This window comes from Salminus brasiliensis, chromosome 15 (assembly GCF_030463535.1).
Source record: "Salminus brasiliensis chromosome 15, fSalBra1.hap2, whole genome shotgun sequence".
Lineage (NCBI taxonomy): Eukaryota > Metazoa > Chordata > Actinopteri > Characiformes > Bryconidae > Salminus > Salminus brasiliensis.
In genome coordinates, this window is record NC_132892.1 from 28,055,413 (window position 1) to 28,073,289 (window position 17,877).

Here is a 17,877-nt window from a genome sequence, read left to right on the forward strand (position 1 = left end):
CCTTTCCTGGGATTCGAATTTATGATCTCCTCACTCTTGATTAGCAGCAGTTAGACCGTAGGGCCGGTCTAAAGCTGTGAAATTACACTACATCCATCTGCATCCATTTTACAGCTGTTATGTTATGTGTAGTGATATGTGTGGTGGCGGTGGTGGCCGGCTCTGACTCAGCCTCTTTCAGTGTAGTGACAGCAGCAGCTCTTCATTGACTTCCCAGATAGAGGCCCGTTCCTTGACCTTCTCCACATCGACCGGACACAGCTCCTTTCTAATGCACAGAGAACTGTCCAGTACCTGAGTGTGTAATCCTCAATCAATCAATGAGGCAACTGTAAGTGTAATATATATATATATATATACACACACACACACACATACACACACAGACGGTCTGAGGAAGTCCTAAGTGCTTGATTAATGATAAACCTGTAAACCTGTGTGTTTGTGTGTGTGTGTGTTTGTGTGTGTGTCATTTACTGTACATTATACAGACTTGATCACAGAGCTCATAAACCACATGTTTTATTCATAGCACTGCATCAATCGATTAGCTTACACTGACATTTCAGTGAGAACAAGTGCTGCTACCACCGCTCTCCAACACACTCAGTTCACAAACCCTGCAGGCTGATGTCAGGTTCTACCCCACCAGGCAGGACTGGCACACCGAAATCACTGGCTCATCCCAAACAGACTTGCTGGCTTTGAGTTCTGTCCAAGAGCTTAAAAAAAGAAAAAAAAAAGAAAGAAAGACTATTAAATGGTTCTTGGTACAAACACACACACACACACACACACACACACACACACACACACACACACACACACACACACTTCTAGGAAGAGCCTGTGCATTTTGTGGAGGTTCTTTAAACTTCAGGGCGCTTCTTCACATCCCCTAATGAATCCCCAGCAATGCCCCCGTCACCAGGGGGTGAGGGTGGACTAGCACGCGTCACCTCCGATGTGTGCTTAGTCAAGCCACTAATTTTTAGACTGCCGCCGAAGCAACACCGCCGGGCAACCAATGCACCTAGAGGGAAATGTTGCAGCCAGCCTGCAGACGCCAGCGATGCTCCAGCACCCCAACAAAACGATGTGGGGGGAGAACAAGGCCAGTTGTGCCCTCTTAGAGCCTCAGCTGCCAATGGCTAGCAGCATGACCGGGATTCAAACCAGCAATCCTCTGATCGAGGTGAGAGCACCTTAATCCACTGGACCACCCAGGGCCTTTCTTTACAGTTCCAGCAAAAGTTTTGGCACCCCTGATCCAACCACATTTTTGACTGACAATGAGGAGAAAGTAAGCAAACAAATCCTCTACAGACAACAAACCTATACATTATAGTTCATATTAAATATATTAATTTTATCATAATATGTGGGTACATTTCGTGTCCTCCAGATAAGCCTTTTGTTATTGTGCACATGGCTCTGTTTATGTTTGTCTTGTCTCCGCCCTAGCCCCGCCTTGTCATTAGTGTTCCCACCTGTGCCTCTTTTGTGCCAAACTAAGCAAACAGGACAAACTGGAGATCAACTGGAGATCAACTGGAGATCAAACCAAACTGAGACCTGAGACTAACAAGAGGGCTGGCTCTTGTTAGTCTCTTAGTTTGGCTCTTGTTAGTCTCAGGTCTCAGTTTGGTTTGATCTCCAGTTTGTCCTGTTTGCTTAGTTTGGTTCCATGTTTAATAACTAAGTACCTGCATTTTTTACATCTGCATGTGATGCAATAATGATTCTTACATTCAGTTTCAAAAAGTGTCAAATTTCAAATTAAATAATTGTAGAAATGTCTGTTTACTTTTTTTGTTGTTTATTCTTAACAGTTCTAAAGTCAATTAAAGGCATAGAGGATCTATTTTCTGTAGAATATGTTAATATGTTTGAGACCTTGGTAAAAGTTAGCAGAGAGCTCAAATCTCTTGGGGTGAAAAATTAATAATAAAATAAAACAAAGCAAAAATAATAAAATAATCTTGCTTTAAAAAAAACCCCACACCATTATTTAACACCATCTGAACACCTCAGCAGTTTTCGACCTTGTGTGAACGTTTCATGATAAACAGACCAATAAAACCTCAACCCAAGTTACAAATGATTTTTCCTCCTAATTTCCTTAAAGCAATGAGTTCTCAGTCAGCAAGGATGCTCTGTTCAAATGGGCATAACCAAGAGATCCTAGACTGATCTAGGATCTGATCCTTGCCTTTCACGTCTCGTTGGATATGACCAGAAGGACATATATGGGTCTGATCCTACATCAGCAGTGTTACTCTGAAAACTTGATGAATACGAGTGCACGGAAATTTAATCCTCCGTGCCACGCGCGCACCTCCACTGATGGATTAATCGTGCCATTTCCACAAAGGTCCTTCAGGAGAGGATGCAGTCTGCCGCGGTCACTGACGCTTACTGCCATAACTCAAACTCTGCCAAAATGTCAGCACTGCGTCGTGGCCGCAGGATGGATGTGTGTTTTGGGCGGGCTCCTTTGAATGTGTCCTTCGCTGGATTAAAATATATGGATTTTTTTAAAGGACGGGGAATTGTGCTACTTCACAGCGAGCAGATGCAGGGCTGTCCAAGGCATTGATCCTGATACATGTGATGCAGATTGGGATGCTGGGTCTGTCAGGTTCATAAGTATTTGGACGATGGCGTTTTTTGGGATCCAGACATCCAGATTACTTTGTACTGACCATTTCGGAACAATTATTTAATTTACTTAATTCATTTCAGTAGATTTACTTAAATTAATTACTTAATTTAGTACAATTACCATTTAATTACAAATACAATTTACAATTACTGACCATTTAGCTATTTAAAAGTGGCTGTAGAAGTAACTACAGCCATTTTACATAGTCACAGGCTCAAAAGTAATTGGACTATTGACTGTTGGACTATTGAAGTTCCTCCTGTATGATGGATGATAAGTTAAGGAGATAAAAGACCTGGAGATGATTCCAAGTGTTGAATTTGCATATGACAGCTGTTTTTGCATATATTTGCTTATTCTAGTAGTCAACAACAGATTAGCGCCGGCCACACTATTATTATCCTTATAAGCAGCGTTTTAAGGAAAAGTACACATGCATTTCTGGACAAGCTGAGAGATACAGAACCATCACAGGGAGTGAAAGAAGCATGTGGACTGAGGTGGTAGAGTAAGATCACAGGATTTTATACCAATATAACACGTGACAGTGAACATTGTCCTGGCCGCTTCACCCAAGTTACCTAGAGCAGTTAGCAACATGCCAGAGGAGCAACGATAGTGGTGCTGTTCTCCCTATTACAGTCAGTGGAGCATCAGCATGCATTTGAAGCTGCTATTTCAGGGTAAAAGTGCTACATATTGCTGCTTTAACATGTTCCTTACAGTGGAATTCACAACATCCTGGACACGTGATCACAGTCAAGTGGCCGAGATGATCTCTGGAGTACCACAGCTATGAAGATCAGACAGAGCTGGGGGAAACTCCCCTTTAAGCACTGCGTTTTCCCTCCCGCTTGCCAACAAGCCTTTTGTGTGTGTGTGTGTGTTTTTTTTATTAACTGACTGAAATTAATCTTAGCGAGGTAAGACGGCTGATTTGCATTCATTAACAGTCAACTCCAGAAGTCAAGTTCATTTCCAATCAAATTTGGTTAATTACGCATGGAAAGATGTAATTCCCGAAAGAGAGGGCCCAGCGAACTCCCACTCGCATACACACACACACACACACACACTCCAGCCAGCATTTGCCACAGCAAACAAAAATCTTCAACCTCCTTGACAGGATGAAGTTGAGTGAGATATGCTGATAAACGTCCACAGTTCTGAAGGCCCCACTTCTCGGGTAATAACGAGGGGAATGTGCCCTTATTGTGCGCGGGCCTGCGTCATTAATTTCAATTTGTGGCTGGAAATGAGTTCAGTGCTGGGTTGGGGGTGATGCAACAAATTAGGCTGCTGAAAGGATGTACAGCAACAAAGTAAAACATGCAAAAGACTAACAACAACAGCCATACTTCAGATATTGCCGCCATGGTAACAAACATTTCAACTAATGTAACTTTAAAGTTAAGTTTAAATATCACACGCTTTTATGTAAAATACTTTTAGAGCATTTCTATTGGCCCATTCATGATGTAATATTCACTGCAGATTCATACTGGATTCATCCCTACAGTCATTACTGTCCGACTATCAAACCTACACACACACACACACACTGCAGATTCATTCTGGATTCATCCCTACAGTCATTACTGTCCGACTATCAAACCCACACACACACACACACACACACACACACACACACACACACACACACTGCAGATTCATACTGGATTCATCCCTACAGTCATTACTGTCCGACTATCAAACCTACACACACACACACACTGCAGATTCATACTGGATTCAAATCCCCCTACAGTCATTACTGTCCGACTATCAAACCTACACACACACACACACACACACACACACACACACACTGCAGATTCATACTGGATTCAAATCCCCCTACATTCATTACTGTCTGACTATCAAACCTACACACACACACACACAGCAGATTCATACTGGATTCATCCCTACAGTCATTACTGTCCGACTATCAAACCTACACACACACTGCAGATTCATACTGGATTCATCCCTACAGTCATTACTGTCCGACTATCAAACCTACACACACACACACTGCAGATTCATACTGGATTCAAATCTCCCTACAGTCATTACTTTTACTGTTGAATCAAATCGTCACAGCAATGCTCCTACAGAATTTAGTAGAATGCCTTCTTCTCTGGACAGTAGCAGGATAAACTCTTTTTAATACCCTTGATTTCAAAAGAAACAATAAAGGAGCTGGTGTCCCAATACTTTTGTCCATACAGTGTACACACATTTGATCGCACACAATAAAATAATCCTGCAGGGATCAGACAAATGACTAAAATCCTTACACTGGTCCTATAAAGCCTAATCTTTGATATTGCTTGGTAACCTCTGCCTACTGTTAACACCGGCCGCTGGTGTGCCGTCTCTATTGTGTCCCGAGTACAGCAGGAGTGTACTGTTGTATGAAGGCACTTCCTCTGACCAGTTTCTCTTTGGAAAGAATCACTCTCCCCGACTCCCGCGACCTCAGCGGTGCCACGATTTTTTATCCTTTCCTCTCAGGGCGGAGAGAGGCCGAGGGTTATTCACTCGTGCTTAGCAGCGTGCTGAGTTTGATGGATCAGCTCCATAAGTACTGTGGCCTGCACTCAGGTGCTCTCTCTCTCTCTCTGCCTCTCAGGTTCTTCACAGATCATAGAGCATCTTCTCGCTCGCTATTGCTCTCTCTCTGTCTCACTCACTCGCTCACGCACACACAGGCCCTGGCCCCCTAGTGCGTTCACTCCCGGCAACATCCATCAAACCCAAACTAGAAGGCTCCTTCAGCTGGCAAATAACCTTCACTCAAGCTCAGCGGCCAACTAGCCGCGGATAGGGACTCGCACGGAGCTCTCACAAGCTCGGAAGGAGAAAGATGCCTTTCTGCTCTTATCTAGAACCAGTTTTCTAAAGTGCAATTCTAACATGAACAATCAGAGTTAGTACTGATTTGAGGTTAGGGTGTGTTATCCATATAAGGCCTACAATGAACGATTGTGTGGTCAGTTCACCTAAAGAACAAAGGGTTCTTTAAGAGAGTTGTGAGAACCTTACAATTTATTAAAGGATCTATGGAGGATTCATGCAACCAAAGATGGTTCTTCTAGTGCATCACTCAAAGAACCCTTTGTGGCACCTTTATTTTGCTGTACTACAGGGTTCTATATGGTGCTAAAAAGGGGTCCTTGACTCATAACAGCAGTAGAACCATTACAAATAAAGCAGTAATGCCATAGAACAACCCCTTTTGCTTCCATAAAGTTGGTAAAGAACCTTTGGAACCAAACATGGTTCTTCTACAGCACTTCGTCACACAAAGAACCCTTTGCAGCACCTTTAATTTAAAGAGTGTCCTGTTATTGTGCCACACTGCACTCCTCAGCTTGTAACAACCCTTTTTGGTGCTTCACAGAACCCTTTGTATGACAGTACGTTCTTAAAATGAAGGTGCTACAAAGGGTTCTTTGAGCGATGCCATACTGTAGAACTTTTGGTTCCATGAAGAACCTAGTTTGTAAAAGAGACGCGAGGGTAAAGAACCTTAAGAACCTTTACATCTTCTTTGGCCTCATTCAAAGAAGCCTTTATTTTTAAAGAGTGTACTGGAAACCTTTTTGATGCTTTGTAGAACATATTTAATGACAGGTTCTAGGTGCTACAAAGGGTTCTTTGACATGCCGCTATTAAAAGACAAACATTTTTGTAAAAATGTTGCGAGGGTGTGAAGAACCATTAAATTGATAAAGAACCTTTACATCAAATAAAGGATCTATAAAGGATTTATGGAACCAAAAGCAGTCCTTCTATGGCAATCCCTTAGAAGAACCCTTTGTAGAACCTTTATATTTGAGTACAAGTGAAAATGGTTCTTTGCCTTGTAACAATAGTGGAACCCTTATTCTGCTTTATATGAAACCTTTTATATGACAGTACACTCTTAAACTAAGGTGCTACACAGGGTTCACTGAGCGACACCATACTGTAGAAGAACCTTTAAATAGGCCTCACTCAAAGAACCCTTTGTAGCACCTTTTTTTTGGGGGGGGGGGTGTACTGTAATTTTGCTGTACTACACTCTAAGCCAATAAGGTCAGAACACTAAATGTGCTCCAAGGAAGGAAAACCGGTGAACCAGTGACAGGGTCATGGGCACCTAAGGTTTATCAATGCTCATGGAGGCCGAACCTCCCAACTTACTGGATGTAAAGGATCCACTTCTAACGTCTTGGTGCCAGATACCACAGAACACCTTCAGAGGTTTTGTGAAGTCCATGCCTCGAATGGTCAGACCTGTTATAGTGGCACAAAGGAGAATTATTCAATACTAGGCAATGTGTTATGGCTGATCGATGTATATGCAATATATACAATTATACACAATATATACATATATGGAGAGTTTAAGTACTGATGAGGTTGTGACCCCCCCCCACCCGCTCCATCCTCCCCCACTCCATCCCCCATAGCATAGCATGGAATTTATTTTTATGCAATGGCCTTTTTTCAATGACTTCAATGACTTATCGACTTTGTCGTAAGCCCTCTGCAGCCCCAGTCCTCATCACAAACATGAAGTGATATTGGCTGAAAGCTGCCAACAAAAAACGCTCGACTTATTCATGGTGGAAGTGGCTGATTTCTGCTCCCCGGACCTGCGGGATCAGCTTTTTGAGAGAATTTCATGCTGAAAAGAAGGTGAATATGAAAATGAAGGAGATGATAAACACTTAACAGGCAGGGAATCTGTGCCTCTCTACTTATTTTGCCACAAATTCACATTATGAATGCTGTAACTCACCCAGCCGGGGCAGTCGAAGTGTTCGAATCGCAATTGTGAAGCACTAGAATCTCACCACAGCCGAATGAATCAAAGCGGTGGGCGCGAAGCCTGTCAGTTTAAATGTCGGCCGTTGACGCGAGGCCTTGGACAGAGCCATTTTATAAGGTGGAGCTCCTATCAAAGGAAATTGAGTTTTAGGAAAGCGGCTGTTTAAGGGAAAGACATGCAGCTAACTCATCCTGAAAATAGGGGCTGGAGCAGAAGCGTAATGCACAGCCTCTGAATTGATGGTTGGGCCCGTTTTAAAAGCTGACTGACAAATCAGAAGCTCCAGCTGGAGGGTGCTAAGTGCTTTGCTTAACCGCTAAGACGATATGCAAAGACTACTTACATAAAGGGCTTTCATAACACATGAATATCATATTTAAAATGTAATACATGAGAATTATGAAATAATTATTTCTCTTTTTTTGCATGCTGGTAGGAGTTGTTTCTCTTAGATTTATAGCTATTTATAGATTTATATCTCCTAATTTATAGCAGTTACTGATCCAGAATTATTTCTAAAAGACACTGAATCATTTATAGCCAATACAGACTTATTCAAAATAGATATATATAATAATTATATGATATATGAATAATTTTTTTCTGTTACTTAATCTATTCTAGTTAATATAGACCTATTTCTTACATATACTGAATCATTTATAGCAGTTACTGAATCTTCTGTAGTAGATCCAGAACTGTGCCTAACAGATACTGAATCCTTTATAGCAGTTACTGAATCTTCTGTAGTAGATCCAGAACTGTGCCTAACAGATACTGAATCCTTTATAGCAGTTATTGAATCCTTTTAGTAGATCCAGGATTATTAAACAGATACTGAATCATTTATAGCAGTTACTGAATCTTTTCTAGTAGACCCAGAACTGTGTCTAACAGATACTGAATCATTTATAGCAGTTACTAAATTTCTTGTAGTAGATCCAGAACTGGGTCTAACAGATACTGAATCATTTATAGCAGTTACTAATTTTTTTCTAGTAGATCTAGAATTCTTTAACAGATACTGAATCATTTATAGCGGTTACTAAATATTTTCTAGTAGATCCAGAACTGTATCTAACAGACACTGAATCATTTATAGCAGTTATTGAATCTTCTGTAGTAGATCCAGAACTGTGTCTAACAGATACTGAATCATTTATAGCAGTTATTGAATCTTCTGTAGTAGATCCAGAACTGTGTCTAACAGATACTGAATCATTTATAGCAGTTACTCAATCTTTTCTAGTAGATCAAGATTTCTTTAACAGATACTAAATCCTTTATAGCAGTTGCTGAATCTTTTCTAGTAGATCCATGATTATTTATAACAGATACTGAATCATTTATAGCAGTTACTGGCTCATTTTCAGTAAGTACATACTCATTTCTAGTAGTTGAATCATCTATACTAAATGATCCATAGTAGGTAAGAATAATCGGCTTTAATAAAACTACAACTCAAAATAAGCCTAGGGTTAGTAAGTGTTAAAGGAAAAGATTTGGTTTGTTTGTTTTGGTGTCTGAATATTACTTTATTATTAATTGTAAGCTGGAGCTAACTAGGCTAATGTGGCTAACAAACACTAGAAGTCAACAGGCATCCAAATCATTCTCATAAAACAGGCCCAAAACCACAAACCACATCCAGTCTACAGCGCTCTAAACCATACTGCCAATACCTTAATGAGCTTAATGCATGAATGTGGTCTGAGAAGGTTGAGGGAGATGTGTGAGCACATGTATATGGAAAGATTTTGGATGACCAGTGACTTGTACTGTCTGTCAGCAGTGTTGCTCTCACAGCTCCAGCGCTGAGCTAAAGAAGCAAAATCTGGACACAACACATGTCTTGGCTAATTGGCTTCATCTGGGGAAAGTGGAAAACTGTGTGGATTGTTTATTAAACTGTTCCTTTAATTGGCATCATCAGGCCTAGTCTGACAGGCCTAGTCTGACAGATGATACACTTATAAGACCACTATCTGCTGGGCTTCTTTCGCAGTGATGATTTTAACAAATGAAGCTCGAACAGCCATAACTTGAAGCGAGCCTGATGGGAAATGACAGCTCGCTTCCGCTGCTGTCGACAACAATATCTGACCCATCCAAGCCTGCGGTGGTGGGGATGATGATGATGGTGATGATGGTGGTGGTGATGATGATGATTGTTGTTAGTTAGGGGGGATGGGGGGGACGTGGTGCTCAGATTCATGAAGCATAAATACCACTCCATCCACCCTAATTAGACACATAACGATGGATGAAATGCTAGACGTGAGCCGAGAAGTCCCTTGAGGGAGCGAGGACAGTGGGTCATCGCCTCTGGTCCAATCAAATTGAAACCTCATCGATGCTGTTGGATGGAAGCTGGTGTCTTCCTTCAGCAGCAATAGTGATTTGAATGAACATGGGGGTGAACACAATGATGCCCCCTCCCTATTCCCATGGCTAATGGGAATAGATTATGCACGCGGGGGTGAAAGACTGGCTTTAGCGACCTTCAGGACGCTAATTGAAACAAGTATCGAGACTCGGCAGCGCCGTAATCAACTAAAGCCACGAGCTCATTAATCATTATAAACAGCGCTGTCACCCAGCATTGCAGGCCGCTTTGTTGTTTTTGTCTCGCGCCACTCGGACGGCCGCGCGCGGGTTAATGAGAGGCTAGGCGGCATTTAAAAAGCGCGAGAGCTGGGGCCTTGTGATTCCCCATTAATGGGAATGGATGCACTTGGGATGAAGTTCGGAAATGAAGGAGTTCAGGTTGGAGTCACATGACTTTGACATAAAGCTCATAAATTTCAGACACTAATCAGTAGGAATGAAGTGATCAGTTTATGAAGTTTGAGCCACGATTCAACAACAAAGAACAAAATGTTATGAAGGAATGTGTTAAGTTTACTGAAATGATTCGCTTTACCAAACCAATCCTTTTACATTTTAGTTCACGAACAGATTCAGTTCAAGATAAGATGTTTTATTACATTTCTGAAGGCATAGTTTAGTTAGTCAATGAATACATGATCCACATATTAGTCTACCGAACCGATTCTTCTAACCAAACTGATTCTTCCTAATTAGACCAAATTTGGATTATGTTCATCAAAATGATTCATTGTACCAAATTGATTCATTGTAGCCAGTTGCATTTAGTGAACTTTTGTTTGATGTAGTTTACCAGGCTGATTCACTTAGCCAAACAGATCCTTTCAACCAAGTGTTACAACATTTTAAGAGAATAAAGGTTTGATTTGGTTTATAGAAATTTGAGAGTCCTTTTACCAAACCAGTTCTCTGTCATGTAAAAAAGTCACTAGGCTACCCCATCAAAAACTTCATTTTTTAAACATATATTTAAACATCTGGACATTTTATCTTTCTTCGCTTTACTACTGAGAGGAGGTGGGGATATAACTAAACTCACACAACTGAAGAAATTTGCTTTAAAAATCATTTGTAAAATAGAATGAATACAAATACTATTAAAAGTTAGAACACCCCCACATTTATTACTAGTTTAAATGTCTAACATTAGAATCAGGTGGGGACTTAAATGCACACCTCCAACTATGCATCATGAGTATCTGTGGAGCTGTCCATCAAGAAAATGCTGATCATGTTGAATTGACTCCTTCAGTCTGTAAAATGTGCATAAACATTACAGAGCCAAAACAATGGGTTCTTCCAGAGCTCAAAGAACCATCCGGATGAATAAATGGTTTCGCTGCCTTCTTAAATGGTTCTTCAAATGTAAGGAACACCTCTTGCAGAAGGTTCTGTAGTCAATAAACTCTTAAAATGCTACAAAAAGTCAATTGATTTGGACCTGGGAATCAGTTCAGACCATTTCCCGAAAAACTATTAAAAAGAATGATTCGTTCACAGGTCATTCACAACTGCCCTTTTGACCTCAGACAATCAAGCAGGTCTTCACTCAGGCTGGTTTTCCTGGCACCTGATCAGAAGTGAGCCATTTTTAGTGGCGCGGAAGCCCATTACAGTGTGGATTTATTTACAGGAGCGGGCCTGGTGGTGGGTTTAATGGTCAATGAGCTCGACTACAGGCCTAGTGGAATTGTTTATCACCCGGATTTGTTGGTATGGAGAACAATGCAGATATGCTCACCCATTATATTCTGGGAATGGCAGGATAACAAGCAATAAAAGCAAGGAAAGGGGTGCACTCTCGCTTTAGCCTGTGTTGGTTATGGATAACCTGGAATTTGAACCTTGAAAGGTCTCTGGCCCGTTTGTTCCAGTTCTGGGCTAATGACTTGCAGTCTGCTACGGCCAGTTGTGGAGGCAGCTGTGAATGCTTTGAGTCTGGGTCTCAGTGACTGAGGTCAAACGGACATTTTTTTGTTTGTTGGGTCTACGTTCGTGGTTCAGAAAATAAATAAATAAATAAAGCAAACAAACAACAAACTCCCAAATTAATCTGCCTCACTACAATAATTAGCATTATACGTTGTAAACTTCCAATTAACCTTGCACAAGGGTTTTCTCATATTCATCAACTTTAGATTAATACCAGATGTTTGCCACATACCTGCGAACGAAAACACCCTGTTGCTTTGCATGCATCGCTTGGAAGGTTAAAAGATAAAATTATTAATTTTATGGAGAAACTATTGATCATTACATACTTGAACACACAAAATTCCAATTTAATTACAAACATTTCATTAACGGAAACAGAACACAGGGGAATTTACATAAACATACTCCGAAGGTTGATGCATTATTATAGGCCACGACATTGTTTTTCATTTAATTGCTTTGCTAATTAAAGCAATTAATGCATGCATTAGAGTCTGGCTATATGATAATTACACATCAAGGTAGGCATACTTAATTGTGAATTTGGCCTAAGTGTTCTGGATGCTTTCCAATTTTAACAAAGCCAGCGTGCATCCTACCTGAATTTCACTGAAAGCGTTCAGATTGCAGGATCACACACGCCGACCTATGAGGTTAAAGGGTCCCTATTGTACAACCCCAAGCACAGATATCGGACCCTGATCCCAACTGGATTTCTGAGAACGAGTAGCCTGTAGACCTGTGGGGGAATGTCAAAAAAAATCCCAGCATCTATCAGCATAGGAAGTGAGTTAGACTTGATTTTCTCCTCTAAAGGTAAAGGATAAAGGATAAAGGTGCACGTATTCGTCACTGTACAGTGTGGACTGTACAGCGAAATGTGTCCTCCGCATTTAACCCATCTGGTAGTGAACACACACTCACACACACACACGTGTTAGGGGCAGTGAGTACACACACACACCCAGAGCGGTGGGCAGCCAACTCCAGCGCCCGGGGAGCAGAGAGGGTAAAGGGCCTTGCTCAAGGGCCCAACAGTGGCAGCTTGCCGAGCCCGGGAATCGAACCCACAACCCTGTTATCGATATCCCGGCGCTCTAACCGCTGAGCCACCACTGCCCCAGTCCACCACTGCCCCAGTAGAAAGAAGGCACGGACTGGGGTCGAACCCATGATCTTCTGTTTACGAGACCTGTTTTACTCTATTTGGATCACTTTGGCCTAAACTGAAATAATGACCCTCAGAAATGACATGTGTGACAAATCACAAAGCAGTATGGATGCCATCATCAACAGAATTGAATTACAGTTCAGTGGAATAAATAAATAAATGACACTGACTAAAATGTGTCACCCATCAAAGATCACACTACTCACCACTGAGAGCCAGACATCCAAGCCGAGGCCCTCGGAAACCTTGATGTTTAAGAGCATATGCCAGCGCCTTGCAGTACAAGGCAACCATATGAACTGCAGGTGGTGCTCGGGCACTGCTCTGTTATTCAGGGATTGATCCTCCCTGCACCCACTAGCTCCAACTACATATTCAGTCTCTTCATGTACTTGAGAACTCGTATTCCGTTGCACCCCAACCCTGGAGCTTCAACCACGACTCCAGCACAGCAACCTAAGCCAAGATGATGAACAACCTTAACCGTGGCTACTTAGCGATACTTGTGAGCGATGCCATTGTCACAGTGGCAACCTTTCTGGCATTAATTCGTGGAGAGAAATAAACTAGCTGCCCCTGCTGTTGCACATCATTAGCCGGGCTCATGAAGAGACACGCCTGATCCGCTTTTGTTGATAACACCTGTCACTCCGACGAGCGCCCGCCATCACTCTCCCCGCGTTCCGTTGGTGTTTGTGACTTTGTTAAAGGTGATTCAGTGATGAGCTCAGATGTCTCTTGACCCACGGTGAAACCTGTGAGAAGCTTTAAAGGGCCCATATTGTGCTAAATGACAGGGTTTTTCAGGGGTTACTTGGTAAGGAACACCAATCCGATGAAGTAAATAACCTTGATTATCTGGTTAGAAGACATCTGTCAAGGGGTGGGATATATATTTTATGTAGCAGTCAGTTCTTGAAGGTGATGTGTTAAAAGCAGAACATGATGGCTAGACGGCTGGGGTCAGAACATCTCTAAAACATCAGGCAGATCTTGGGAGGTGTTCCTGGTATGCAGTGGTCAGTACTTACCAAAGGTGCTCCAAGGAAGGACCAGCCGGTGAACAGGTGACAGGGTCATGGGCAGCCAAGACTCATTGATGTAAACAATGGAGGCCCCACCTCTCAACCTACAGAACTTTAAGGATCTGCTGCTAACGTCTTGGTATCAGATACCACAGGACACCTTCAGAAGGTCTTGTGGAGTCCATGATTTGATGGGTCAGAGCCCATCAAATCTCAATATTAGGCAGATGGTTTTAATTATAAGGACAGCTGGTCTAGTCCATGTAAAGAAGGACTGCCAAAAGAATAGAACTCACTGGATAAACTAGAGGCGGCAGTGGAACTGCTTTCTCTGGAATCATGGTTGGTGCTCCATCCAATACTTTTGGAGGAGTTGGGGATATGGGGTGGAGATCATCCAACATTCTGACCTCACTAACGCTTATGGTGCTGAATGCAATCAAATCCTGATGGCAATAGTAGAAGGCCCTCTTCCTTGGGCAGTAGAGACTTACTCCAGCAAAAGCAGGATGAGCTCTTTTTAATACCCCTAAATTTCAGAAGAAACGAGGAATGAGCAATATGAGGTGTCCCAATACTTTTGTCCAAATATGGCAGATTACTTTAAAGTATATGGAGAAGAAAACCCACATTCTCTTGTTGGTTTTATGCTGTTTGAACATTTATTTGCCATATTGCTGAGAGGAAAAAAGTCAGATAGACCTTCAAACATTGTGCAAAGGTGCTGATCTGGGAACCGACAAGATAGACATTTAGACTAGCTCAGCACTCTGACTCCGAGGAACTCCAACCATATGGGTCCAGATGTGCAGAACAGAACTGTGGCAGGTAAAGCTGATCACACATAATCAAAGTAAACCCACCTGCCTCTTTCATCTCCAACTGACTGTCAAGGCCAACAGTTTGTAGACACCTGATCGCTGAGTGTTCCTTCTGAAATCAAGGGTATTAATAGGACATTGATCTCCTACAGCCTCCTACTCTTCTGAGAAAGCTCTACACTAGATGCTGGAACATGAGAATTTTACCGTATATAAGTATTAGTTCTAGATCATAAACATCCCTCTAACATTTCTTAAAGATGGAGCTCAATCTCTCCAGAGAATGCAGTTCTACCTAAGCTGAAGGGCTTCATATCCCTCTAGCTGATGCATGGAATTTGCAGGGCTTTTCTACAGAGATCACACAAGCTGTGAATGTCTAGGTCAGCAAAGGGTGTTCCTGAAAGGAGCTGAATTCACTAATTAAAAGCGGGATGCCAAGATCAATAACATTTACATTTATGGCATTTGGCTGACGCTCTCATCCAGAGCAACTTACTGAATCATGTGACACAGATAGGAGAACGTAGAGTTAGGGTTCTAGAGACTCTCTCCCAGGGCTGGGCGATACGGGCGAAATACTATATCAGCATATTTAAAGACTTTTTCACAATACACAATATTTGTGACGATACATGTGACTCTCCCAGACTGAGTACAGTGGTTTCTATTCAACATCTGCTGCTCTTTATCTTTATTTATTAAAGCAGTCTAATTAGACTGTTGGTGATAAAACCTGCAGTCTATTAGTGTTTATTAAGAACTAACAATTTCCTAGAAAGCATATTGTGTATCACAATAACAAAATTGACCAGGATATGACAAAATATCATCATATTGCCCAGCTCTGCTCTCTACTGTCCAGGAAAGAAGGTTTTCTATAATAGTCTGTGCCGTGTATTACTGTGAGGATTTGATTGCATTTGGGAACAAGAGCATTAGTGAGATCAGGATGATCACCCACCTCATCCCCAGGTCCCCAACTCAGGTATCTCAAAAGTATTAGATGGAGCACCAACAATCATTCCAGAGAATGGTGCCAATACCAATGTTAATTAGGTACAGTGCTGTAAAGAAGTACTATGCATCTGTAAAATTGCCCTTTTACAGAAGAAGGGAACAAATGTGTAATTATGTTTGAAGATTTTATTCCAAGTAATTTGGAGCATTTCTATTGGTCCATTCATCATGGAATTCTGATTCAACACTAAAAAATAACCGTCAGATTCAAATCAAAGGAAGTCTGGACGTTAGCTGGTGCTAACTAGCGCTAAATTGGCCTTAGGTTCAATCAACAGACAAGAAACCAACCGTTAACATTCAGAAAAATATTATATTTCTTTATATTATATATTTACATACACATATTTTCAGCTTTAAACCCTTTGAACATGTGCATAGGACTACAGTACATTACTGCCACAATCAACAACAGTTTCACAAGCCCTAAAACAGAGCCCTGTGGGACTCCACAACATGCGTTGAACCAAATGGTACCCAAAATGATTCGCAGTGGTTTTTGCATTTGGACTAATAACTTGATAATTAACCTAGGGTTCAGTCTGTTAATACTGTTTGGTACCCTGCAATGGACTGGTGCCCTGTCCAGAGGTATTCGTACCTTGAGCTCAATGATTCAGGGTAGGCTTTGGACACACTGTAACACTGACCAGGAAGAAGCGGGTCCAAGAAGATGTGGATCCAAGAGATAGACTATAAGTCCAATCCTCTTTCAGCTCGGACATCTGATCGCTGATACGTCCTTTACTTTTTGGAATCAACCTTGGAATTACCCCATAACTTGCCAAACATGATCTGATTGGCTCTTAGTATGGACTTATTTGAGAAATATCAGCCTATCGATGTATATTTTGGCTGTAAATCGGCCGATACCGTTACACAGGCAATCGATTTGTCCAGCTCTAGTATCGAGCACTGTGATACTACACTTGGTAACAAAATGAAAATTCAGTCCAAGCCAGCCTGTTCAGCCTGTTTTCATAAAGACGTCCCATACATTACCATATATTACTGTGTAAAGAAAACATTGCAGTGACAAATGCTGGGCTTCGTTTTCCGTAATTAAAACATCACATTTAATCAGAGAACGTACTCCATGCGGCCTCTCCCCAGAGAACAGCTCTCGGAGTGTTTGCTGAAGAGGGAGAGAATGTGTCTCCATACGGCCGAGGCGATTAAAGACGCATCAGCTAAATGAGTTCTTTCTCGCAGTAGGGGTCACACACTAGGCAGGAGCCAAGGACACAGCCACCTCTCGCCGTCGGCCCTGCTGGACGCTAATGAAGCTCTCTGTGGCTGCAAGTTCTCTTTTATGCTGATCTACACTCTCAAAAAGAAAGGCTCTTCGGCCAAAAAGCAGCCTTTGGAGTGATGCCATAGAAGAAGCGCTTCTCGGCTACCTGAAGAACCTTTCAAAGCTGGGACTTTCGACACTAATTGAAGGTTTTTAGTAGAACTGTGTGCCCAGAAACCATTTAGGACTCTTTCAAATGTGGAGGACCAGACTTAGCCCAGTCTTTATGCGGTCTATTTGAAAGGAAGCTACAAAACAAGCCCTGGATCAGGGTAGGAAGGTCATTTCTGGAGGTGAAAACCTCTGAACTCACAACCACTTGATTGCAATCGTGCACAAAATCAGTCAATGCGCCATGGAACGATTTGAATGAGTGAATGAGAGAGATCACTGAGAGCACTGACCAATGAGTAGATGATCACTGACCTTAACTCTTTTCATCATCCAATTACTGACAGTCCATTACTCTGTGAAATGCAGCCTAACTGTCAACCCATACACACAGAGAGACATATAATGTATAATTATTATAATAATTCTATTTATATAATATAAAAAATGTATGTATACATAAACACACATACACACACCGTAACACACTTCAGTCTTCCCTTTGTGGTTGATTTTGCGGTGCCTGAAGTTTGGCTCTTTAATAGAGCACAAAGCTAAGCTAGCTAGTGATGGAAACATTCACCAGTTAGGACTGTACACACACAGATCTCTTGGCAGTCCT